The 23,885-nt window shown below is 32.8% G+C and overlaps 1 long non-coding RNA gene and 1 pseudogene across 1 annotated transcript; both read right to left on the bottom strand.

Annotated features, from left to right (window-relative positions):
* Positions 1-14,695: 14,695 nt before the first annotated feature.
* LOC145630705 (uncharacterized) lies at positions 14,696-16,659 on the bottom strand. The gene is made up of 2 exons (XR_014112192.1): positions 16,545-16,659; positions 14,696-14,983 (listed from the first exon to the last, which is right to left on the bottom strand). It is a non-coding gene; the product is annotated as an uncharacterized LOC145630705 (long non-coding RNA).
* Positions 16,660-22,870: 6,211 nt separating this feature from the next.
* On the bottom strand, positions 22,871-23,236 carry LOC145632858 (putative mitochondrial protein AtMg00820 pseudogene; annotated as a pseudogene).
* Positions 23,237-23,885: the final 649 nt, after the last annotated feature.

The raw sequence follows: 23,885 nt of genomic DNA, 5'->3' as shown, positions 1-23,885 counted from the left end.
TAACTCATGTCTAGCAAAATGAAAACAATTTATTACCTTGGTCATGGATCAACACTTGTCCAAACCAAGTAAACCAAATTCAGTATTCAAAACAAGAAAACCGAAATATTGTCTCATCAAAACTGAATATTGTTCTAAAATCATGATAAACTAATCAAAATTTTAAACTATGAAGCTATCTCTGGTCACTCAAATACTTCTAGTGAACCTTCAAGCTCCATTTCCTTGCTAGCTTCACTTATTTGCAGTTCCTGCGCTACATCACTATGTTAAGCACTGCAACTTGGTATCACATACCTAAGTGAAAGTTAAAATGTTTATAACATTATACCTGAGGTTGATGCTCCATTCTTCTTGAGGAAGTCATGGTATTTCTGTCAATTTCTCTTCCAATGCCCCTTCTTCTTGCAGTAAAAGCATTCACTTTCACTTGCAGCCTTGGGCTTTGGAGTTGTCTTAGGCTTTTCAGGAGCCTTGGCAACTTGCTTGCCCTTGCTCTTGGCACTAGCCTTTTGCCCCTTCTTCTTGAACCCCTTTACCTTTTGAATCATAAGAACTTCCTTCTTAGGTTCCTTAGGGATTTGTTTCTCAGCACTAACCAGCATTGCATGCAATTGATTCATAGTCTTTGCAGTGGCAGTCATGTTAAAATTCATGATAAACTGGTTGAAACTTTCTGGTAGTGAATGGAGAATGATGTATGTTGCCAAATCATCACTGTATGGGTGCCCCAGTTTTTCCATACTTTGAATTAGGCCGATCATTTTGAAAATATGATCATGAACTGTGGCTCCCTTCTCCATCCTACAATCCAGAATCTCGCGATGGAGCTCATACCTTTCAACTCTAGGTTGTTTCTTAAATAAAGCTTTGAGTTCTTGCATGATTGAGTAGGCATCCTGGTCCTCAAAACGCTTTTGAAGACTAGGCTCCATGGTAGCAATCATTAAGCAAGTGATAGGTATAGCTCTGTCATGAGCTTCTTTGTGCTTCTTGATCTCTGCCGCAGTTGGATTTTCTGGCAAAGGTCCTGGTAATGGGGTATCAATGATATCCTCTTTACCCTCAGATTTCAGAATAAGTCTTAGCATTCTTTCCCAAGTGGAAAAGTTCTCCCCTGTCAACCTATCCTTCTCAAGGAATGGTCGAAGGTTGTAAACATTGTTGTCATTGTGATTACGGCTACCCATCTATGTCAAAATAAGGCAAAGTTTAATAATTATGTTTAATTTAAAATTAAAGTACCATAAACGCATTCATTTGGTAACTTTAAACACTTTATTCAATAATTAATTGATCCCAATTGAATTTAAGTGATTCCAAGATCCATTATTTGTGCAATAATTGACCGGACTTTGGCCCTACCATCAACCATTACATTTTCAAGGTGAGTAAACTCTTTACTGATTACACAACTCTTGTAACTCTTGGTTGAATAATTAATCATCACATGCTTAATTATTACCCTTAGCTTCAAGGTTCTAAACTCTTTAGGTAACCTTGTTTAGCACAACCAATTAAAAGTGTAAAATTTGTTTTACCCCCACTCCCCTAAGATATAATACGATACCCAGCTTTGGCATGACCCATCATAAAATATCAAAGGTTTCATCGGGTTTTTAATTGGAAAAGCAATCTCAATATTACTGGGACCTAGATTTATTATGTTGTGATTATTTAGTGAACTCTAGCGCATCATCAATCAACATAAATAAAATCTAACATGCATAATCTACTAATGCAATAAATCATGACATAGTATGGCCCCTTAGTCCTAAGAAAACTAGAAATGAAAAAGCTCCCACTTGAATCATCATGGATCTCCATCCACCTTGCTCCTTTCGGCCTTCACTTCATGGGCTTCTTTGGACTAACACTATTTAAATAACTATTCTATTTACTTTAAATAAAAGTTACAAAAATACTTAACGGTACGCAGACCGTATTTAGATTACAAAAATATATCACGATGCGCAGATCGTATTTAAGAATCTATGGGCCATACTAGTCTATATATAGCAACATAATATCATATATTATAAAAGTGCCATATAATAAATCACTCAACATGCTTGTCTAAACTACAACATCGAATGTTCATAAACGCATTTCCTAAAATATCTCATATTTTAATCATAATTAGATAATATCATATATTATTCATGACCGTTTATAAAATATCATATATTTAATTTAGTCATGAGATAGAATCAAATCATATTTTAATCTAGAAAGATAAATCATATTTAATCTTCCATGATTATCCTAACTAATTTAGGAGATTCTATCCTAATTACTAGCCAATCAAATAATTTTAAAATCAATAATATCCTAATCTAATTATGGGATAATCACATTATTTAAATCAATTATTATTCTTTTGGAATATGCTCAGAATACCCTAGTCAATCTTATCCAAAATTAACCACTTTAATTAGGATAATTACCAATTTAACAACTTTAAATATGGATAATATCAAATATAACGACTCTTGAATATTTGAATTTATCCTAAAATAAAAGATTTTATCCAAATAAAACCAACTTTATCTTTTAAAATAAAAGATCATATTTTCAAAATATTTTATCTTATCCAAAATAAAACTGATTTTTTCCCAAAATAATTCATAATTATCTTGAAATAATTTTTAAAATAAGATAAATTTTTTTTTTGAAAACCGCAAGCCACCACCGCCGGCCACCGTGGTTGGCTAGCCGAGGCTAGCCACGGTGGCTGGCTGCCATCACAGCAGCCACTGCCGCAAGGCAGCAGCGGGCAGCTGCTCTGGCAGCCGTGGCAGCAGCCGTGCAACGCTTGCACGTTGCTGCCCACAGCCACCCCTGACCGCCTGCCCTCCCTCCCTCCCTCTCGGACTGCCACCTGGTCGGCAGCCGCCGTGGCTGCGCCACCCAGCCGCGGTTGCCGACCAACTAAAATAGTTATTTTTTTTTTGTGTATTAATTTAATTAAAATAACACTTATCATAATTAAATTAAATCAGTCCATAAGATTGAAATTAAATCAACATTCAATCTTAAAATTAGGGTTCTTCATAAAATTAATCCCAATTTAATTCTAACTTTTAAAATTAAATTGATGATCATACACAAATTACTTTTATGCATAAATCAATCCGATTAAAATTATGAATCATAAAATAAATCGAATTAAATCAAAATCAAGCACAAAAATCATATTTTAGGGCTAGGATTTTCGAAAAATTCGAAATTTAGGGTTAGGGGGTTTGAAAATTTTGAACACATTAGGGCTAAATTTCGGTCTCTTCATGGCTATTTTGAGCATAATTAAATCACATTTAATCGATTTCAAAAGTTTAATCACATTAAATATAATAATTGAACCATAATTAGATTAATTTCTCCCTCTTAATTGATTATAAAATTAACATGGACATCAAATAATCGTATTATTATGATCTAGCGCGTTCATGCAAGAGGCTAACTGATACCACTGTAGGAGTTTATAGGTACTACGCAGCGGATATAACATGAATCATATTCAAACAAGTACCAATCCCAAGAATCACATGCATAACACACAAGACACATAATCATACCTTTGACGCGTGAATTCCACGAAGCTATTCGACAGGCAAATCAGGGAGAGAATAGAGCCCCAAGCGTTGCTCCTCTACTTAGTCCACGAGATTCGAACGAGCCGTCCACCAATACTAGATTGGTCGAGTGATTGAGGAAAACCGCGATCACCACCTTTACGGACAACCAACCACCGCACGAACCACCACCACCGCGACACACCACCGGCGCCTAGGAGTAGGAGAGAGCCGTGTGAGAGAGAGGACTTTGAGAGGGTTGGGTTTCGTGTTTGCTAATTAGGGTTTGATCACACTGATCAGTTAATTGCTTACTACCTGCAAACCTAGGCACCTAGTCTATTTATAATCTCATTATAATTAGACTAGGGCACGAAGCCCAAAACTCTTTCTAATCCACTACATGGCCGGCCACCTAGAGTGATGAGGCCCATGATGGGCCTCGTCCTCTAATGCTCGATCTAGCCCCTTTGTGTGACCTTATAGGATCCGTCCAATTGGGCTTTGGGCTATTTTACTAGTCTAAAAATCGTTAGTACCTCTAGCTATGGAAAAACGACGACCCAAATGTACGAACTTAATTATCTCCATAATTTGATCCATTTATATATCTAGTAATTGCACACGACGAAGACATAACTCCTTCAAAAGGATAATTCAGATCTTTTACAAACTTATAGAAGTTTCCATTAATGCTAATTAGTTTAGGAATGACATTAAATAATTTGGACCCTCCACATGATCATTGGGTCGTAGGTAAGGTGGGCTTAGGTTCGGTTTGGGTTCAATTTAATATTTTGGCCATAATTTATTCGTTATAACTCGGATTTGGGCGTATAATATATCGTTGGAAAGCTCTTTTATAGCCCCATCCAACTATTTAATCATTGGACCCAGATTATGGACCAAAATTAACTGGATTAAATGTTTTTATAAAAAGGACACGAAATGAATGATTTTAAAGCACATGAAATGAATTATTTTGGGTTTAAAGGCACGAAAAGAGGAAAATAAATTATGGTTTGGGGAAATGGGCTAGAATTTGGGTTGGTTTATGAAATGGAAATATGGATTTAAGCACTCCAAGATTAAATACTCAACCCGACCAATAATGATGGTGAAAGGTTGTTCATCATCGGGTTTGGTTTTGGGGAGACATTTTTAGGTGTCTACACTTATCATATTGAATAATATACACAAATTTATTCTCTTTCAATCTCTCATCTTTCCCCTTATTTCACAACAAAAACTTTGTTTTAGTTTATTTTATTTATATTGTAGTACTCCCTCCATTTTTTAAAGTGTTACACTTTGACCGGCCCATTGTTGTAGGCAAATTAATTGACTTTATTATATTAAAAGACGTAAGGGTAGTTAAGGTATTAAAAAATTATAAGACAAAATATTAGGGTTAATTTTTAATTGAAACATAAGGGATGTGAGTGGAAAAGAAATAATAAAATATTAGTAGCGGATTTGGATTTGGACCATGAAAGAGGAGAGATGCAATATTTAAATGGAGTGATTTACCAAAAAAGGAAGTGGAACACTAGAAAAGTCGTGTGAAAATGAGAAGTGTAGCACTTAGAAAAAATTGAGGGAGTACGTATTTTTTATATATTTTTTTATCTTTTATTTCTTTCATGTAGTTCTTTTTCATATAATTAAACTTTTAGATTTTAGTGGTCTTTCCCTTAAGATAATGGGACTACTAGACCTATGTAACTTTCCACACAGAGATATATTAACATTCGCATTACAAAATATTATGCATAAAAGAAATTTGACAAAATTAAAGTCAATTTTCTATCAACCAATAACTTGAATTTAAATTATGCGTTTTGAAATTTTGTATTTGAATTGAAAAAATTACATAAATTAACTCCTATTAAATCATTGGTGTGTCTATTTTATATAAAATTTTATTTTCCGTTCAGTGGTCATATTCGTGTTTATTTGCTCTTTTCGGAGCTTTTCTCATTACTAATGAAATCTCTAGTGTTTTCATAGTGTTTCCATCAATTTATAGGAACTAGATGAAGCCCGTGCATCATGTTAGTATTTTTTTAAAAAAGTATTTTTCATATTTATGTGATTAAAATTTTTATTATATTAGTATTAAAATATTAGATTTAATTCCTAACCTCAAAATTAATATTTTGTATTTAATTAATTTAAAATTTAAAATTTCATTCGTCAAATTTGCTAACGTAGCGTTTGAATTATTTGTTTGTAAAAGAAATTAATAATCTCTTATTTAATTGGCTACAACTTAAATTTATAATCTGACATGGCGTCCTAAGAAAATTGAAGCCCGTGCAATGCACAATTTATTTGAATTTTTTAATATATATATTAATTTATGTGCTAAAATTGGTTATATATTTTGATAAAAATTCCTAATATCAAAAGATAATATTTTATATTTAATTAATTTAAATTTAAAAATCTCATTCGCCAATTCTGCTTACATGGCATTTGAATTATTTATTATAAAAGATTTTATTAATCTTTTATTTAATTGGCTACTACTAAAATTTAAAATCCTACATGACGCACTAAGAAAATTAGATCCCAGGTAGCTCCCTAAAAACTCGGGGAAAAACTCTCATATATATGTATATATTAGATTTGTGGTTTCATGAAATATTTTGGATCACTACGCATTGGATTTTTGACCACATATTATGATAGGTTTTGTTTGAAGCCGAAGGCAGAGCAAGAAAATTTATGCTTGGTGTTTAAGGGATGGATTCCAATGAAGGGACTAGTTGCTGGAGATCTCTAGAAAAGGTCATGGACTAAAGTACAAGTATAGTTGAAGAATGGGGTCAAAAGTTAAAGGCCCAAAAAAGAAGTCAAGGCCTCAAAGAAATGAAGCATCAATATGAGGTTAGGACCGATCGACAGGTATGACCATTTGAAGGAACGAACTGTGCAGCCGAGGCCGATTGCGAGGTCCTAGGCCCAATTGGATGCCCTTGTTTCTAGTTGCAACTCAAGTTTTGTAAATTTTTGGAAGCTTTAATTACATTTCTGGTTAATTATTTCATCTTTGATTGATAGGTTTGTGTTTTATACATGGAATATGGTTCATAGGAGAACATATATCCTTTAATTGTTGAATTTATCCATTGTATTATTATTCTCCTAGTATATTCATACAAAAAATTATTCAAACCCAATAGTCTAGATTTAACACTAACTAGTGAGTAGCCCAGGCATTGCCCCGGGTTGCTACTTTTATAATTGTACAATGAGAGTTTTTTTTTTTTTAATGGATTTTGTGTTTTGCAATTGTCTTTTTGTAAGCAAATTTTTTTGTTATTTTATAAAAAAGTATAAGATAGTTTTGGCACATCAATTTAACAATAATGAAAACAAAGAGTAAAAGGAAGTTTCTTTTTTCTTAAACAATGGGGAATAAAGAGTCTAATTGTCAAGGTAATTCAGTACCCGCTTTAAATCATAAATACTGTCTTTTTATTTTATTTTTTTTGAATGAATTTGTTTTTTTTAATAACTAAACTATGTGGTTTATATATATTTCTTGTTCATATTTATAACATGCTTGATAATTGGCTTAGATGGTTGAAGAGTTAATTTTGTTATAAGTGGTTCGCGGTTCGAATCTCATTATATTCAAATTTTAATATGAAGTGATGATGTGGCATGATGATATGTTGGGTAAGGTGACAAGGCGTCATGAAGGTGCTGTGAAGAGACATGGCGTCATGAAATGCTTATGAAGTGACATGGCGTAATTTGGAGGAGTCTACGTGGCACATTGACGTTTTTATAAACGCCTTTTAATATACGTCATATTATTATAAAATAAACTCTTGCTATATTGATTTAGTACAATTAAAGCAATTTTCATTTTAGCCAATCTTTATTTATCTTATTAAAAATTTAAACTAAATAAATTTTAAACAAAAAAAAAAAAAAAAAATCAAAACTAAAAGATACACCTGGAGACAACACGTGTCATTGTTGGTGTGTCTTTTAGTATATAGTTATTGATTGATTGATTAACATACAATTAGGTGTTACAAATTTAGCCTGCTGTCAATTGAACTTTACCAAATTTTCTTAATTAAAGATTTTGTTTAATATATTTATTATAATAACAATAACTAAAATAGAGAAAAATCTAAATAATCCCAATATCTAAATGTGTACATAAACTATTAATTTATCTTATGTAGTCATAACCGATTCCAAACCGACCCGATTAAATACCGAACCGATTTCAAACCGAACCGAAACCGAACTGTCAAACCGTTTTGACAGTGCTATGTGTCATATACTCTTGCAATACTAAAATCACCATACCATTCATATTTTCTACTTTTAATTCATTTTAGTCTTTCCTGGTTTCATCATAAATCCTTTTTTTGCTGATAATATTGAACATTGGTTATTGATGCATCTCTTAATTGGACTCTGACCTATATTTTATTTTACCAAAACAAATGCAATCGATTTCTCCTTAATTTATGTTTGTCAGTAGCAACTTTAAACTTTCTCTAAATATCGTCATGATTAATCTTGACATATAAGGTGTTCCTACATACATGTCCATGTTGTATCTCTTCTTAATAAAAATCTTCCAAAGATACCAAATATTTAAATCATATAACATAATTTGTTTAATAATTGTCATGACATAGAATTTTAATTACCTTTAAGGTTTAATATTTACTAGATCACACAATAACTGAATTGTTCCTCTTGGTTTGATGAGCTACGTAGGCGTCATCGTATGAGTTAAATAGTAGTTAATATCATTGTCTCTTAGAAAACCGAGCCCATGTAATTATAACACTTATTTTATAAAAACTTCTTACCATCATGCAATTACGAACTACAAGAAAATGGGCAACAAACTTATTTGTCACCCAAAGTCTACATTTCGTCGCCTGAACTACAAGAAAAGCGAGCTTTGTGTGACGAAACCGAACTCGTCGTGAGCTCGTTGCCTTATCATTGACGCCCTAACTATTTTGGGTGACTAATACAAAACTCGTTGCCCAATGTATAGTTTGTGCGTCACAAAATTTTGTTGCCAAAGAAATGATCTTTTTGCAACGACGACATAAGACGCCTGAAGGGTTTTAGGTACTCTAAGCGGAATTTCATGAATCTCATTCATACGCACCTAAACAGGATCTCATGCATATACAAATAAAGGATCACATAATAGTTTAGAATTAACCTTTGATGCGTGAATTCCCAAGCTTTCTTCTACCTTCTTGCGGAGATTAGAGCTCCAATTGTTGCTCCTCTAATATTGGTCCACAAGTGTAGATCGAACCTCCACCAATGCTAGTTGGACGGGAGAGATTAATCTCCTCTTCTATGGAGAACTTCTAACCGGTTGTAGAGAGAGAGGAAGGGAAAAATATTACGTTGTTTCTTTTTGAGAGATGAACGTCTGTTATATTTTTCCCCAAGTCCTTTATTATATATAATCATATTATCTAATTAGAGCAAGACTTATTCCTATCTTACTCCTTATGGCCAGTCATTCACTAAGCCCAACTTTTGGACTCGGTATTCATGTTCGACCTAACACTGTAACGTGTGACCTCACAGGATCCATTTAGTTGGCATTGGTTTAACCCCATGATCAATATTGGTCTCTAGCAAGACGTAAAGACGACCCAACTAAACGAATTTATTATCTCCGTAATACGATCCATATTATATTAGTAATTGCACGAGAGTCGAGGACACATTTCCTTCAATCTCCCACTTGTCTGAGACAAGCGTGCAATCTTCCAATTCCTTAAGTCTCTTAGTGTCCAATTTGATAGTATGATTACATCTCTATGTCATTCATACTATCGTTCAAATTATTTCTTGAAATCCGAGTTCGAATTGCTAAACAAATGATTATCTAGTAATCCATTTGAGCACGGCCATGCATTTCCAATCCTTACTCTTCAAGAGGCCAAGACACCCATCCTATCTAACATAGGAGGACCTATTCAATCTTGTGGCAACCAAAACTCCCACTCAACTTTTAGCGCAACCCGAGTGTCGCCTTTATAGTCCCCTTTTACGGCATGACGTTTGACAACATCAAGGTTACACTAATCATTGAATTGAGTAGTGTTCCACTCATGTCTAAGGAATCCACTAATATAATTTGCAAAGTTTTTCAAAACTTCTAAGTAGGTCAGTTCAATCTGTATCAACCATACAAATCCATATAATTGACTGAACATCTCTATGTTCCCATAGCCCATGAAACTACGCTATCAATCAATCTTATATGCTAATCCTCTTCAATAAGTCGTTTATGTCCAGTTTAACGACTTGGATTGGGAACCTAAATATTCCATGAATTCGCTAAATCTCATCAGTCTTTGCTTTGCACTGAGTCTTGATAAGCAATGTGCTATGCCATATGGGAGTGAAACCTCCTTTGGAGTTTTCATGCTTGAACGTAGAGAGAACCTCATCTATATAAGTTTCTCAATCAAGTTTAATCCTCTTCCAAGACCAATCTCAATAAATCTTGATTCCCAAGATGTACTCATTTAAACCTTCAAGGTCTTTCATACAATAACAATTCATTAGCCATTACTTGACCTATTCAAGTATGGAAACATCGTATCTTGTAAGAAGTATGTCATCTACATACAAAACCAAGAAGACTACATAGCTCCCACTAAACTTCTTGTATGTACAGGCTTCTTCATTTATAAGACTATCAACCAATTTGATTAACTTAGTAAATCGAAGATTTTGCTCCATGATGCTTATTTCAATCCACTAATGGACTTATGAAACTTACATGCATTTCTAGAACTTCCTGGTTCTTCAAAACATTAATGTGTGTATCACATACACATTCCCTTTCATGAACAATTTCAGGAAAGTGTTTTGAACTCCATCAACTATATCACATAGAGTTGAAATCACTAGAAGAGTCTGAATAGATATAAGCAATATTAGCAACGAAAGATTTCACCATAGTCAATACTATGAATTCGTTAAATCCTTTAGTGACTAATCAATGCTTGGAAAACATTTTTCCTTCCTTTTCTACTCTTTGCATTCAATGGTTCTCTCCCAATTCATGCAAATCAACCAAGTGTCTCACACTCAATTTTTCAGACATGGAAACCATTTCAGATTTTCATTGTACTAAGCTATTTTGTGACTCGTCAAATCTTACATTCAAAAATCAATATTTTAGAATTTCTTAACCATCAAACTTATTTCTCTGGCTTAGATTTACTAGACTTTGTGGGTTTATGCGCAACAAGTGAAAACTTATTTTCAATGAAGAACAACATAAGAAGGGTATACATGGAATGTGGTCCTTGACACATAGTTACGTATCCCATTACATTAATGAGACCACGTGTTTGTTGTTTTTAACATGGTGTGAATCATGCTCATTTGTTGGTTCTCTCGAACACCTTCGAGACTTATACTCCCACTTGCCTTATCTCGAACACCTTCGAGACTTATACTCCGACTTGCCTTATGAAAAAGGGTCTCTTAGCATAGGGTATGTTGCTCTTATCGACCTTCTCGAGAATTACTCCCACTTGCCTTTTAGAAATGACAACTCTTTTAAAAAAGGCACCAATTTAGAGCAACAAACAATTTGTCCTCAAATATTTTGTGGTTGTAGTACCCTTATACTAATCTTTAGAATTCAACATTGCATTAAACAGTTTAATACAAGTTTCTTATTGATCAAGGAAAAATACTGGGTTCTTCATGTGAGTCGTACTCATGTTGTCTTTAGAGGTCTTGTACCTCTCCATCGAGTCCAATCACTTGAAAAGTTTTTCAAAATGAGTCAATGGTAGAGCCATTCAATTATTCAAACTTTTTGAGTTCTTGGAAGCTATCATTAGACATGTGACATTATTAAATAGGTTTTAACACTCCTTTTAGCCTTTTAAACCCTTTTAGCAAAGCATGGATAATGGTTTACGGATACTCTTTTAGTTTTGAGAACGTTTCTCAATATTTCTTTCAATCGAGGAGATAACATATATAACATGAAAATTAATCAATAAAGACATAATATTTGCAAATAAATACAAAGTTCAACTATGTTTATCAAAGTAGTTTATGATTCAAACATCCTTTGAAATCATTTTAGCTACTTTACACTATATTCATTTTGTGTCCTTTTATGAATAATGTGATTCCAAGATCCTATCCCTATGTAACATTAAGCGGACGGAGGCCCTTCCTTAAGGTTACATTTTCAAGGTAAGTAAACTCCTTTACTAATTACAACTTCTTGTAATTCTTGGTTGGATAGATGACATCACATGTTCAACTATCCCCTTGCTTCAAAATCCAAAACGCTTTTGATGATTTTGTTGAGGGTGACCAAATTAAGTGTGTAAAATTCGCAATTTCACCTTACCTCCCAAGATTAATAATAATACCCTGCGGAGGCATGACCCATTACTATTAATCAAGGGTTTAATAAGTACTTTATATTTGGAAAAGCGGGCCTCAATATTTGTGGGACTTAAGTTTATTATGTTGTTATAAATTAGTGAACTCTAGCGCATTTGATAACAACATTCAATAACCTTATAAACATTTTAAGAACAAATAAAATTAAATATGAGCTAGTATGGCCCCTAATCCTAAGAACTAAGCTTGACTAGGCATCTCCTTGAACTCTTCATGGATCTCCATCCATTTTCATCATGGGCCTTCTCATCTTGGGCTCTTCTTTGGATTAATCAAGTATTTAGATAATTAAAATAATTCATAATTAAAATAAATTACAAAAATACTTAACGATGCGTAGATCGTATTTAAATTACAAAAATACACAACGATACGCAGATCGTATTTTCTAATTTAAACTTTGGGCCATACTAGTCATTTATAGCAATAATAATATATCATATATAACATACAATTGCCACATAATAAATCACATAGCATACTTTGCCTAAATTAAAATATCAGATATTCTTAATTAAGACAACGTATATTTCAAAATATCACATATTTTAGGACACGATTAGATAATATCTCCATATTATTCATTACCATAATTAAAATATCATATATTTAAATTAGGAATGAGATGAAATCAAATAAATATATAATCTAAGAAAATAAATCACATTTATATTCTAGGATTATCTTAACCAATTTAAAAATTCATCCTAATCATTAGTTAACCATCTAATTTTAATTTGATTAAAAAATTAAATTATGGATAATCACATAAACCAAGTCAAAAAACCATAATTGGAATTGCTCATTTATCTCCTTGAAAACAGATTTTTCAAACATTTATCCATAATTAAATTTAAATCCATAATTTAAAATTAATTAAAATACTTTATTTTTATCATTTTTTTTTATTCTGAAACAGGGGACTGCGTGGACTGTGTAGGCTGCCCAGCCACGGCACCGTCGCCGCAGCAGCCAGGCCGGAGCCCAGCCGCCGCAGCAGCCTGCCACTGCTGCCGTGGCCACCGCAGCCAAGCAGTCCCCAGCCACGGCAGCAGTGGCTGGCGCACCAGCCCAGCACACCCAGCAGCTAGTGCAGTGGCTGGAACTGTGCAACAGTTGCACGTTTCAACCACTGCCGCCACTGCCTTCCCCTGAAAACGCCGCCCTGCTCCCCAGCGCCCCTGACGACCACCGGAGCAGCCATGGTGGACCACCGACGGGCGGTTCTGCCACCCAGCCGTGGCTGCTCCCATTCAACTTCTTAATTCCCCCTTTTTTTTTTAGTTAAATTAATTCCACAACTCTTGCAAAATTAATTTGGTGATCTAATTAAATTAAACATAAACTCCTTTATGCATAATTTCAGAAAATTAATCTAAAATCTCCATTTTAAATATTATGGGGCTTTTGATAAAATTTGATTCCTAATTCATATAAAACTCTTTTACATGAATTAATTAATCACACTAAAAACACTTTTTAAGTATGAGAAATTAAATCAAATAATATGAAATTAACACATTAATTTTCGAAATTAGGGTTCATAACACAACAAAAATCAGAAAATTAATTAATGCATTTAGGGCTAAAAAAAATTCGGCTAGGGTTAATAAAAAAAAATTGAGCAATTAAATCTACATTTAATCAATTCCAATCAATCAAAATCATATTTTAATTGGGTTATTCGATCCATAATTTAATTCCTCCCCTTAATCAAATTAAAATTAACATAAAATACATCAAAATAATCATATTATTGTGACCAATAAATTATATGCAAGGGGCTAACTGATACCACTGAAGGGTTTTAGGTACTCTAAGCGGAATTTCATGAATCTCATTCATACGCACCTAAACAGGATCTCATGCATATACAAATAAAGGATCACATAATAGTTTAGAATTAACCTTTGATGCGTGAATTCCCAAGCTTTCTTCTACCTTCTTGCGGAGATTAGACCTCCAATTGTTGCTCCTCTAATATTGGTCCACAAGTGTAGATCGAACCTCCACCAATGCTAGTTGGACGGGAGAGATTAATCTCCTCTTCTATAGAGAACTTCTAACCGGTTGTAGAGAGAGAGGAAGGGAAAAATATTACGTTATTTCTTTTTGAGAGATGAACGTCTGTTATATTTTTCCCCAAGCCCTTTATTATATATAATCATATTATCTAATTAGGGCAAGACTTATTCCTATCTTACTCCTTATGGCCAGTCATTCACTAAGCCCAACTTTTGGACTCAGTATTCATGTTCGACCTAACACTGTAACGTGTGACCTCATAGGATCCATTTAGTTGGCATTGGTTTAACCCAATGATCAATATTGGTCTCTAGCAAGACGTAAAGACGACCCAACTAAACGAATTTATTATCTCCATAATATGATCCATATTATATTAGTAATTGCACGAGAGTCGAGGACACATTTCCTTCAACGCCGCCCATTTATAACTTTTGTGCAACGAATACATCAATTCGTCGCCCAAAACATGGTATAGTTTTGCACAAATTTGATCGTCTTTTACCTATTGACCAACAAAATTTTACGCTAACAAATCCAATCACCATAGCTACTTAAATGGAAATTTGTGTTATGAAAATAATTGTGCACACCAAAATTTTTTTTGTATATTTTTGCAAATGAACTATTAGTATACAAAGAAGGTTTATCTTTAATAGGTTCAATAAAAATAAATACACATGTCCAACTTCATGTACAGTACAATATCCCTAAAAACAGTACAATACAGTAACATGATTTCTCGTAAATTTAAGTTCATCGGAATTCATCATCTTGTTCAAAAAATATGAATGCCAAACCACTCCAAATGAGCAGATCATCATGAGGTTGGCTATAATAATTGCACAAGGTTGAGTTGTAAATTATTGGGCAGTTTTTTAATCTCCATTATCATTACCAATCTAGTTTGTATTAGTGCCCTGCAAAAATGAAGATAAAAAAATGTCAAAAAGATGAAATAAAAATATATTTGTAACCTATAAATGTAAGTAAGAAACCGTGACTATTAGATATTAACAAAGTTTAAAAAATCAGATAAACACTAAAATTTAACATAAAAAGTGTGTAAATAAAACCTAGATTGTACACATTAAAAATAGATACAAGGAGAGAAATATCTCAACAATGCTTAAATATTAATAATTTGCAGCGAAATCTAAAGAAATGAGTCACACAATAAGTACAATATAAACATTAATAACTACAATCATAATTTGTTTATCACTTATTACATTGCAGAAATTAAATATTAATAAAAGAAAACTCAGTATCGCGCAAAAAAATAAATCAATAAATAATGTTCATTTCAACAAATAAAACCGTACTATTAGCTTAGCTAATCTCAAAAATTGATGAGTAGAATATCTTTTGCAAGTGTCGATCTAAATACCAATAACCAGAAGGTAGATGAAATTTTCTTTGGAAAAAGGAATTGAATGAGCTTTCTCTAACCTTATAATTATCAGAAATTAGAGAAGAGAAAAAAAAAAATCTTGTTATGATGAGGAAAAGAAATACAACACTATTAATCGTATAAAATCATATTGGTGGTAAATCTAGGTTAAATAGATAATGACAATTTTAATAGGCTAGAAAAAACTAAATAGTGTGTAAATTTCCTCCCGCATAGCTCAAAATTTGAGAGCCGAAATATTTTCTGTGTATTGTCCGATAAGCTTGGGCAATGCCGCAACGGATGTTGTGAATTTGTCGCCAAAAATCTGTAGAAAAAGGGCAACAACATATTAATATCATGGCCTAAATGAAATTTTGTGCGATGATGATTCAACTTGGTAGTCTATACTCTTAATTGGGCGACAAAATTCTAATGTCCCATTGTACCCATAAGGGCAACAATTTTTAATTTGTTGCACTAAATATTCACCAAGTGCAATGAATTACTATTCCGTTGCCCAAATTAAAATCATTCATCGCCCTATTTGATTAGGATAAATAATTTCATATTTGTTAAATTTTGTTTTTTGATCTCTTAGTAAAAATGTAGGTGAAGACAAATTTTGTTTTGGTTTTCATATATATAGTATATGGTCCTGTTTGGTAATTAGTGGTTAGCTGATTGGTAATAGATGGTTACTTTAACTGGTTGCAGGACCTGTATTGACTAGCTAATTGGTAAAAGCTTATTATGTAGAGTTGTTTGGTGAAATTAGTTTACTAGTTGTAGTTGTTTGCTAGTTGAACTCATAAAATGACAATTTATGACATTGTAATTTTTTTTTTTTTACTATTAATTGCAAACTAAGAAATATTTGTGTTGTCATAGAAAGTAAGAGAAATAAAATGAGAAATTGAAAACCAAACAAAAGTGGGTATCCAAGTGATTTTTTTTAAGATGAAAATATTAATTAATTTCAAGTAGTGTTTCATTTTCTATGCAATTAACGATTATGAACAATTAAATAAATAAATAATTAAAAACATATAATGTAAATTATGAACATGGAAAGGAAATTAGCTTACCTTAGTGTAACGATGGCTAATAAAATTGGAAGATGCTTAATAGTGGGCTAACTTCCACACACCTTCAGTAGCTCCGTGGAAGGAAAGAAGGAGAAGAGCTTTGGTAAAAAAAAAATTTTTAAAAAGGTTGGAATATTTGATAGTTTTGGATTGATTAGAGTAAGAAATTGGAAAGACAAACATGTTATCATTTGAATCCTATTATTCAATCAGCTAACTCAAAAAGCACTATATTTTAACTTTTTACAAATTAGCTGATTTGCCCCAATCAACTCATTTAAAAAGCTCTTTTACCAAACACCCAAAATAGATGATTTATGTAGTCAAATCTCTAACTTGGTCAAATAAGCTCTTTTTTGGTCAATACTCTAATTATCAAATATCCCCTATGTGTGACAAAAGCAGAAAATTAATTGATTTTAGTTATATTTTGTCTTTGATTATGACACATTATTCATATAACTGTTATATATATATTTCATTAAATAATATTTTTATAAATGTACATTAAAATCATGAATATAATCATTTTTAGATGAATGATTTATTTCAATTTTAAATGAGTAGAGGAGGGTGAGTGAAATTTTATAAGTGTAAATTTTAAGTTTAATTGAAGAAAATGTACAATGTTTGGTGAGTTCTCTAACTACAAACTTATATTGTTTAATCATATAGTGTATATAATTCCCTACCTTATAAAAAGTGGGAGAATACTCTTATGAACAGTGTTAGGACATATACAACCCTCAAAATATTTATTTACCCCTATACCCCTATTAAAATATTTATTTACCCATATACACCTATTAATGTTTACTGCTTGTTTGTCATTAGGCGTTATTCTTGATGTGATTCAACGCTTTTCCTCTTCCTTTCTTCCTGCGCCCTTTTCTCTCCTTACTCCTTTATTTCTCTACTCTCCCTCTGTCCCTCCTCTATTCAAGTGAACGATCTTATGAACAGTGTTAGGAAATATATACTCCTCAAAATATTTATTTACCCATATACCCCTATTACATTAAATTATTTATTTACCCATATACCCCTATTAATGTTTACTGCTTGTTTGTCATTAGGCGTTATTCTTGATGTGATTCAACGCTTTTCCTCTTCCTTTCTTCCTACGCCCTTTTCTCCCCTTACTCCTTTATTTCTCTACTCTCCCTCAGTCCCTCCTCTATTGAAGTGAACGATTAGTTCTCCATTGAAACGCCGACCGAGCTTTTTCTCCTCCATTGAAGCAGATTTTATGGTGTGGTAATTTTTTAATTTTTCTAAATTTTAAAATCAGGGTCTATAGTTAATTCAATTGTTTACTAAAAAAAAAAAGTTAATTTATTTTTCACTTGTCAATATAAGCAATTTAGCCTATTTAGAATTGCTTTGTTTTAACCTTTCCACCTTCTGTACTTGCATCTAATCAAAATTCTTTCTCACCTTGACTAGAAGTTTTTCTTCTCTCCTATTGTAATAATTTTGGATGAAATTTCTGTTCATTTTTAATCTACTTTGTTTTGCTTCGTTAATTTTTTTGTCATATATAAATCTCATACTTCTTTATTAAAATTTTTTATTTTCTTTTGTAATCTATAAAATTTTCGTCTAACTTGCACTTTAAAATTGTAACTGATTTCCGTAAATTTAAGATTATGTTTCCAGATTTCTTTCAATCACACATAGCCTAAACTGTTCAGCACATCTTTCATGTCAATTGAGATTTAAGCTGAGGTATTTCCTCTATATCATACATATGTGCAGTAATGGATTAGAAAGATATAATGTATTGTGAAGTCTGATGTCGGTTAGTGTTTTGATGAAAATAAACAAGTTAGGTACGGTCAAAGGTTCATATAGCCTCTCCTGATGGTCTATATTTAAGAGGTATGGCTACTAGATTCGGTATTGAAAGTTGCTGATATGGAAACACATGATCCTAATAAATGTATAAAAATTCTAATATGGTCATTCCTCATTTTGACCACCGCTATAATAAAATTTGATTGGCCAATTTTTCCTTTACATAAATAGTTGGTCAAACTTTTTTATTTTCTTTTTATAATTCTTTTCCATTTTCGGAAACTATTTTTGATTTTTTGAAATTATATATTTTTTTTATTTTCGAAAATATTATACTAAAATTACTTTTAAATAAAATCCTAAATAAGATTAAATAAAAAAAATCAAAATAATAAATTTTTCTTCAGTGTTCTTCGTTGTTCTTCATGCTTTTTCATTGTTCTTAATCTATGAATGGATTTAACCTCTAATTAATGGCCAGTTTAAATTAGTGGTACTTGCGCAACGATGGACATAAAAAATATGGCCAGATCCAAATAGTATACTCGAAAATTTTGAGTTTTTCGAATTCTGGGTTTTAGCGAACATGGGATTGGGTTTTTATTCCTTCAATAATTGTTTTTTATTGTACAATATCCATCCATTGATGCGAAATCGCCGGTTTTATGTAATTGAAATCAAAATTTTTAAGTTTTTCAAGAATATGGGTTCGTTAGAAAATTCTAAGAAGAAACCGAAACAATTATTATACAAAATCTGTTTTTATCCAAAAAAAACGAATATGTAAATTAAAATCGTGTTCGTGTATATGGATCAGATTTTACCCAAGTACAGATAGGACGTAACCTATATGAAACATCTCTATTAATTATTGGCCACGACCATACGTTCTTTGGACATTACCAAGTATTGCTTTTTAATTCATTAATATCTTGTTATATTCTTAATTGATAGTGAATATAACTTTGGTCTTCACTAGACAAACCACATTTCATGTTACCAAGCTAAGGTTTGATATCAATGGTAACTTATATATCTACTATAGTGGTATTAATTCTATAAGCATATACTTCAATATAACTAATTAAAAGAGTAAAACACCCACCTTTAGAAAAATTCCATGGGATAATCGTTTAGGACTATTCATAAGAATTTAATCGTACTTTAAGAGATTATAGAGGCAAGTCAAGAGTCAAATTAACATTATTATATTACGTGTGATATATTTGCCACACACACGATTTTTACCTAATGATAATTATATGTAGTTTAAGTCCTAATGTCTATAATAAGCCATTTTCCTATGATAACAATTTTTGGTAATATCAATTATACATACAATGCATAAGGTTAATACCCAAAGCAAGTTTATACCAACACCCTTTTTCTTAATTGTTTGATTACATTCATTTTCCTAACAGTTAAAATTTCGACCTAACCAAAAGTCCAAAGATATGTATCTAACACAGTTACAATGCGTAAATTACGTAAATATCAAAAAACTATTCCTTTGTCTGCTAGTAAATTATATTTTGGGTGACAACTTTTGCCTTGTGTATACATATAACCCCTCAAAAAAAAATGTATACATATCTAAGATATATAAATAAAGTTGGCATTTTTCGGGAGCATTCGACGCGCCACATAAGAAAAGGTATTATTTTGACCAATGAAATTTTAGATTAATAATTTATTTAAGAATTAAAAAATTCACTCGCCACCTAAGAAAAAGTGACGAATAAGATTTAAGAATTTTGCCACATAGATAAAAATAACGAATTGTGAACAATTAAAATATAAATTATTTAAAAAAACTAATAATTATCTTTTTTACATATATGGATGAAAATCTTTGATCGTAAATATCTTTAATCTCTCCCTAACAAATATTATAAAAATTAGATATTAAAAATGTACTCATCGAAACGAATAAAACTAAATCTCATATACCTATGTTTTTCCTTGTATACAAAGAGAAATTTAGAAGATTCCCCCTTATTTTTTTAATAGTTAAAAGATTTTAGATGAGACTAACATTTTGAAACAGAACGAGTATATAAAAAAAGGCATTTGCAAAGGACTTATTTTAATCAATAAATAAAATGATTTGTCATTTATTTTTTATTAAGAAAAATTGAAGAATAAGGTTTGGGTTTTTAAATTCAAGTGCCACGTAAAATAAATAAACCTATAAAAGATAACTTTAGTGTTAAAATTTTTTAAAAAAAATTATCTTATGATATTAGAATTTTATTCAAATATCCGATGAATGATCTTCATATAAAAAAAATCTTAAATTAATTAAAAATATTTACTAGAATCGTGCATCACACGGGCTTATATCTAGTAATCATAACAACTATTTAAAAATACAATACAAGTTAATAATGGCATGCGATAAATTCCCGATTAATGTACAAAAATCTTTGCCTTTAATATAAGATTAAGATTAGCTGTTGATAGCACATTCAATGTTACATCCATACCTTTATTTGTAAACAAAATATTTCATATGAATGTGACTGACTTAATTGATTTTTTAAATAGAAATTTAAAGAATTTAATTGATTTGCTTTATGATTGATTTTTTTAACAAAAAAAGAAATGAATTTGATCGAATTTTTTAAAAGGAAGGAAAATAACTGAGCTGTGAGGATAGCTGCGCCTAAGTGGAAGCAGGGCCGTTTCTAAGATTTTGGTGGCCTAGGGCGAATATATAATTTGGGGCCCTATTAAAACTTTAAGGTATGCAAAACAAAAGATTCCTCAGTTTTAACTACATATATCAAATTTGAAAAATAAAAGACAAAGATAACAAAGCTCTCAAAAAATAAAAAATATATCTATAAAACAAAAAAGTTTCCTTTCATTAACATTTTGTCGTCAATAATAAAAAAAAAATGTGTAAAATTTTAACATTAAAAAAAATGAAAATTAAACACAAACCTCACAATATTAAGAAAATCAAATAACTTAAGAAGTAATACGTAGTACATTTTTATTTTGAAATATAATTGTAAGAAGTAATATAATACTCGTGAATTATGAATTTCAAAGGAGGATTACATATAACGGAAAGCTTTCTTGTTAAATATTGAGACGATATATTAATGTTCACTTACATTATTCAGCTTCAATTGATATAATTACTAATTAGAAAAGAGGGATTTGTATTTAATATTGTCAGGAATTAACTTTCCGTATTCTCATTAGAGTATGGCAAGCGTATATATATACAACCTAACAAAGAGACTAGGGCACATGAGATAGGCCCGATAACTATACATGTACACAATTATAGGCCCTAACACCCCCCCTCAAGTTGGAGCATGCAAGTCACAAATGCCCAACTTGCCAAGTAAATACAAAAACTGATTTTTGCTCAATGCCTTAGTAAAAACATCCGCTAATTGATCCGTTGTCTTCACATACGACGAACTAATAATGCCTTCCTGAATTGCGTCCCGAACATAATGACAATCAATTTCAATATGTTTCGTACGCTCATGAAAAACAGGATTTTGGGCAATGTATAACGCAGACTGACTATCACAAAAGAGACGCATTGCATGTGGATGTGAAACCCCTAAACTCTCGAGCATGGCCTTCAACCATTTCAACTCATCAGTTGCTTTAGACATCGACCGATATTCTGACTCCGCAGAAGATTTAGCAACCGTATCTTGTTTCTTAGTCTTCCAAGTAACAGGAGAATTACCGAGAAACACCAACCAACAAGTAATGGAACGTCTTGTCAAAGGACAACTAGCCCAATCCGCGTCACACTAACCTGTAATGTGTAAATCACAATCTGAGCTCAAAAGAATTCCCTGGCCCGGACATCCTTTCAAGTACCTCACCGTACGGTGGGCAGCCTCCCAATGATCTTGTCGCGGTTGTTGCATAAATTGAGACAAGATATGCACTGCGTAAGCCAAATCCGGCCTAGTAAAAGACAAATAAATCAAACGACCGAGAAGACGTCGATACTGCTCAGGATCAGAAATAAGAGGGGATTTGGATTTTGCCAGAGCATGATTTTTCTCAATAGGAGTACCTGCCGGACGAGACCCTAGCAAACCCGACTCTGCAATAATATCAAGTGTATACTTCCATTGACATAAAAATATGCCTTCCGGACTACGGGAAACCTCAATACCAAGAAAATATTTCAACACACCCAAATCTTTCATATGAAAACAGGCACTCAAGTACGATTTGAATGTGGAAATAACAGAAGAGTGATTACCAGAGATGATTAAATCATCAACATACACCAGAACACTGAGTTGAATTGAACCAGATTGCAGAGTAAATAGTGAGTAGTCAGAGTACAATTGCAGAAACCCGTACCTGTTTAGAGAACCGGCCAATTTGGAAAACCAGCAACGTGGGGCTTGTCGAAGACCATATAAAGACTTCCGAAGGCGACAAACCTTACCGGGTTGAGAACCATGAAAACCAGGGGGAGGCTTCATATAGACCTCCTCATCAAGATCTCCGTGAAGAAAAGCATTGTGAACATCCATTTAGTGCAATTCCCAGTTCTTCGTAGAGGCAACAGCTAGAAACGCACGAACGGTGACCATCTTTGCAACTGGAGCAAATGTCTCGTTGTAGTCGATGCCTTCGATTTGATTGTTCCCAAATATAACAAGACGTGCCTTCAACCTTTCAACGGTGCCATCTGAGTTAAGTTTAATTTTGTAGACCCATTTGCACCCTAGAGCTGTTTTCCCGGGAGGTAAATATTCCATCACCCAAGTTTCATTATCCTCCAAGGCTGAGATTTCTTTCTGCATTGCGTCACGCCACCCTTCGCTTTTCATAGCTTCTTTAAAATTACGGGGCTCAACTTTCGTATCAATAGCTGCAATAAATACACGGTGTGCCATAGAAAATTTATCACAATTCACAAAGTGTGCTAAAGGATAAGGAGTACCTGAGGAGCAAGGAGAGGATGAACTAGGAGATGGACTCGGAATAAATACAGTATGTGCGACGTAGTCACGATGCCAAGCCGGAGGACGACGTTCGCGATCACCACGACTAAGATGAGAAGAGGAACTTGCACCCGTAGAGGTGGCAGCAGCTGCCACGGGTTGTCCATGGGTGTCGGCAGCAGCCACAGGGTGGCCAGGGGCAAAGACAGACCCCGTGGCAGAGCTGCTGGCAGCAGCTGACTCCGCGGCAGAGCTGCTGGCAGATGAGGCAGTGGCTGCCTCAGGGGAGGCGCGGCCTGGACTGTGCACCGCGGAAGGACTGCGGTCAGTGCTGTCCGGGATTTAAGGATCAAGAGCATCCTCCCCGACCTGTAAAATGGCCTCTAAGTCATCCAAAAAATCCACATCCACCCCTTGATAACTAGTGACATCTTCATTAGACACATCACGATCAATAGCAAAGGGAAACTCATTCTCAAAGAACTTAACATCGCGAGACACAAAAATATCACCCGACTCTAGATCATATAGTTTCCAACCCTTCTTACCATGTGGATATCCCAAGAACACACATTTTTGACTCCTTGGGGAAAATTTATCA

This window comes from Chenopodium album, chromosome 5, assembly GCF_948465745.1.
Source record: "Chenopodium album chromosome 5, dcCheAlbu1.1, whole genome shotgun sequence".
NCBI lineage: Eukaryota > Viridiplantae > Streptophyta > Magnoliopsida > Caryophyllales > Amaranthaceae > Chenopodium > Chenopodium album.
Note: the sequence above shows the minus strand (reverse complement) of the source record. Positions and strands in the feature narration are given on the sequence as shown.